Source organism: Camelus ferus, chromosome 17 (genome assembly GCF_009834535.1).
Source record: "Camelus ferus isolate YT-003-E chromosome 17, BCGSAC_Cfer_1.0, whole genome shotgun sequence".
In the NCBI taxonomy this organism is placed as follows: domain Eukaryota; kingdom Metazoa; phylum Chordata; class Mammalia; order Artiodactyla; family Camelidae; genus Camelus; species Camelus ferus.
This window is the reverse complement of record NC_045712.1, coordinates 26523208-26527812: the sequence shown is the minus strand read 5'-3', so window position 1 is coordinate 26527812 and position 4605 is coordinate 26523208. Positions and strand designations below refer to the sequence as shown.

Genomic DNA, 4605 nt, shown 5'->3' with positions numbered 1-4605 from the left:
GGTGGAGGAGGAGGAGGGCGGGGGAGTGTGAAGGGCATGGGGTTCCTGAGAATGGAGCCCTGTCCTGTCCCTCCCGGCCCTGCTGCCTCCCCCTGCCCTCCTGGAAGGAACAGCTGCCACACCCATCTCTGTGTTCACGGTAGTGACCACACACGCGCACACACACACACACACTCAAGAGGGCAATGGGGGTTAAGGACCCCTGGTAAGAGTAGGACAAGAGACAGGTGAATTTGAAATTCATAAGAATTTATTTCCAGAGTTTGAACAACTGAGCCAGAGTTAGGTGATCATTAGGACTCTACCCTGGGCGAATTTTATCACCAATCTATCCGATTATTTGCCAAACTTATCTAGAACCAATTTCACACCGGCACGGACGATACCAAGAATCGGGCCAAATAACCCGACACTTTGGAGCTGTGAAGCAGAAGGAAACAGGATTCTTGTGAGGACTGACTTAGGGACAAGACCAGATCCCTCCCCATCTGAAAATCTTCTATCTTGGAACACCGAAGGAGACTTGAGGCACCATTAGACCTCCTTGTCTGTGTCACTTGGAGCACGTGGTTGAATCATCACTCCCACAGACAGATGAGGACCAAGGTCCAGAGATGACAGGGGGCTTCCCAGGGGCACAAACCCATCTCAGAAAAGCAGGACGGGAGCAGGGGCAGAAAGGTCCTGTCTCTAGTCACTGCCTCTCAAGCTTCAGCACACTCAGAAATCCTTCAGAAGGGCTCTTAAAATAGAAATTACTGGGCTCCACATCACACAATGATTCTGTAGGTCTGAGTCATGCGTGAGAATCAGCCTTTTTCTCTAGTTCCCAAGAGAGGAGCCCACTGAGAGAACCACTGCTCTAAGGGACTGCAGAGCCCGGCCTGGAGACCTGGGGCTCAGGTAAGGGGGAGCCAGGGGAGGAGGTCCCTCCTGCCACTACAGGGATGGCACAGCGGGGAATTGGTCCAAAGGCTGTTTCACACACCACCTCCATCAGTAGCCCCTGCAGCCCATAAGGGGTCACTCACCTCATTACATGTTATATCGAAGTTGTTGTCCCTGAGCTGGTACAGGTTGACTGTCCCCAAACACTGTTTCACCACCTGGAAGGGGAGACTCCAAGTCACACTGGAACCCCTGAGCCATAAACACCCAGACTCACCACAGGGGCTCCTAACCACCACCTGCCCCAAGGCTCCTGTTTGGGTCTTGGGAGGCACCCACCAGCGCCCGAAGCCCCCAGCCTCACCCCATTCTCCTTGAAGTCACACTGCTCCGGAGGCAGCTGTGTCCTCTTGGGACACACGGTCCTCCTTCACCGTGAAGCTCACAGGCTTCGGGGCATCTGGGTCCTCGTCCTGCTCAAGGATCAAAGTAGGGAGACTGGCTCAGGCTCATGCTTCTTTGTGTGACCTGTGTCCCTGCCCCCAGCAGGACAGCCCCCTTGACAGCCCGTCCCATGTGCCTGGCCCTGGGCTGGGAGCTGGGTGCAGAGGAGAGGAGGACACAGCCTAGTCTTGAGCTCCCACCACACAGGGAGCAGGAATGGAACTCATACCCGCTCTCCTGAGGGGCAACTCTACTTGGAGAGGCTGAGGGAAGTCAGGGGACACCTGCAGGGAAAGACCTTGAAACTGGAACACCCGGGCTGAGCACAGCCCTTCCCTGGTGGGAAGACAATGGGGTGCACAGGGGACTGGAAGCAGGGAAGTCACATCCCAGAGCCAGTGACCCCGGCGTATCCCTGGAGCCCCAAGGAGTCCCTGGAGCCTGAGCGGGCTGTCAGGGCTCTGTTCCCACAGCATAGATGCCACTCAGAAGGTTCTCACGACGGGAAGGGACCCAGCTCTGGGAAGATTTCTGTTAGAGGTGGGATCCCACCTAGAGGGAGAGGTGCCATCCTGACAGGAGGTACAGCGCGAGCAAAGGGAGGGACAGTGTGGCCAAGCCTGGCGGGAGACGCCTCCCTCCCAGCCCTCCCGACTCACAGCCTTGGGCGGCAGGTCCAGCTCCAGGAGGCGGTAGAGATTGGGGTCTGAGGACTGCTCATTGAGGCGATCCACAGCTCGAAGCACCGCCTCCCTATAGCTCAGGGCCTGGGCGCTGGCCCAAGCACCGCTAGTCCCAGCAGCAGTAGCCACAGTGGCAGTGGCCCAGGGAGAGGCTTGCCTCTGGGTCTCCATGGTCCGCGAATCTGCCTCCTCCCAGCCACAGGACCCTCCTTTATGCTCAGCCTGGGCCTGATGCAATTGCTCAAGCAGGAGCCTTCCCCACCTGCCCCATCCCTGCCCCCGGCCAGGGTGTGAGCTGGACTTGCCTCAGGCCCCGCTCTTGCCTCAGGGGATTGCTGGGCAGTGGGTGAGGTCTGCCTCCTGTGGAAGGTGAAGAAAAGGTTTCTCCATCTCCCTGACAGCATCTCGGCCTCTCCTGGGCCCCATGGGGAGTTTCATGGGCAGGGTTGCTCCAGAGGGTTGAGTCCTCCAGGATACAGAGGGAATGGCTGTGTCCTACACCCTCTCGGCCTCCTCACTGTGATCTCCTCAGAATCAGGCTGAAAGAGTGTATTCACCACACAACCTCCAGCTCCTGGGCCTCCTGGCCCCCAGTAGGCACTCAGTTAACATATCATGAATAGATGGCAGGACCACCCCCATCTAGTGCCTTTCACACCCATCCACTCCCTAGGCAGACATCAGGGCCACACCGTCCTATTCTGCGGACCCAGCCCTCAGCCAGTCAGGGCATCTCCTCCACTGTCCCCTCTTCTGGATTCTTCTCCTTTGCCTTCTTCACTCTAAAAATGTCCTGTCCCAGCCCTTCCAGATGCACACTGTTCCCCTTACCCAGACAGCCAGTAAGAGAAGGCTCATCTACACTCTGACCCCACTATTGTCCTCTTTCAACTCAAGGTCCATGCCTGTTAACAGCTTTCGAATGATACAACGGCCATGCTGAAGCCTTGTCCTTGCCTTCACAGGTGCCAGGGACCCCTCTGTCTACTGAAACTGCCCTCCCCCATTCTCCCCTGGGACACCTTCCTGGGTCCAACTTCCTGGCCTCCTGGGTGCCTCCTGCTCTGTCTAATCTAAGTACTCAACTTTAAATAAAACTTTTACTGCAGGGCTTGCACACGTGATCTGTACAGCTTCTCAAAGCAGTTCTCATGCATTCTGGGCACATCCCTTCCTCAGATACTAGTTATCAGGGACACACATCACTGGTCTGTGGTCCGAGGCAACACTCTGTGAACACTCCTGGTTGTCAGCACAGGGCTGTCTGGGGCTGTTGGCTAGGAGCCCTCACGGGAGCCCTGAGCTGAGAGCCTGGGAACCCCACCTGCTCCTTCTTCTCTGAGGGCCCTTGTCCCCACTGTCACCCTGCCCTGTCCTACCACCATCTCCTCTCCTCTGAAGTGTAGCCAAACCTCCAGACTCCACCTTTTCTGGTTCCAGGCTCTTCCCACACACAGCCCAGTGTTCCCTGCCATTGTCCAGGGTCCATCAACCTCCCGCCTTGAGTCAGGGCTCAGGGTCTGGATCAGGTTGTCCTCAGGTGCTCACTGCAAACCCTGTGTCAGGCCGCCACGTCCACCCCAACCTCTCAGGCCCCTCGGAGCCTCTGCTCTTCCATATCGCTACACCTGATCCCTCGGACTGCCGTGACTTTTCGTTTTGTGAAGCCTTATCTGACCTTCAACCAGAGAAACAGCAACTCCCCATCTAGCTCCCACAGCCTCACAAAGTCTCTTCTGACTTGTCCCCAAGGTACTCCCTCTCCAGGGCTCAGGTTGAGACACCAGGATGGAGTGGCCGAGAGGGAGGAGGGAGGGGGTCCAGCTGGGAAAGTGAATGAGCCGATGTGTTAGAGGATCCCAGAGACCAGATGCCAATTCTAATCCAGTGTCCATGGAATGGCCCTGAGACTGAAGGCCTGGGATAGGCCATGGCCACCTGTGACCTGGGGACTCTGGGCAACGGAATGGGGCACCTCAGAAGGTAACAGCCTGGTCGGATGTGCTGGTTTCGCACTCACCCTTCGAAAAGGAAGGAGAGGGGCTTCTGTGCAACCTGGTGTCACAGTCCGGGTGTTGCCCCAGTGGCCTCTTGGTCAAGCTGTATCTTTTCCCAAGAAGGAGGAAGAAAAGGAGGTGATTGCAGTAGAAAATAACTAGCAAAAACCCACGGTGACGGGTATCAGATCCCCTTGAAATCCTCTCGTGCTTCCTGCCTCTGCACCTTTGCGTTTGCTCAGACTTTGGACCGCAGTCTGGGTCCTTGGAAGGTCGCCTGTCAGGTCCTCAGACTACAACTGCCTGGATGGGGGTGTTGCTGTCCCTGCTTAGCATCTGACTTTCCTGGTTGTCCTCACAGCCTGTCAGAGCAGACGTGTTTCTCAGGAAAGGCCCCTCTGCCTTGCCCCAGGTTGGTTGGCCCCTGACTCCACATCTGATCCTGAGAAACCCTCATGCACCCGTCGTGCCAACAACTCAGGAAATTAGCCATGATCTGGACGTCCCGGCTCCTTTTCTCCTCCCAACCATCCTTCCTGTCTGTGAGACTCCAGAGGCTCCAGAGCAATGGAACTGGACCAGAACAAAACTGT

The 4605-nt window shown here is 56.7% G+C and overlaps 1 pseudogene; it reads right to left on the bottom strand.

The window, feature by feature from the left end:
* Positions 1–228: 228 nt before the first annotated feature.
* LOC116657163 lies at positions 229–2186 on the bottom strand (annotated as a pseudogene).
* Between the last annotated feature and the right edge of the window lie 2419 nt (positions 2187–4605).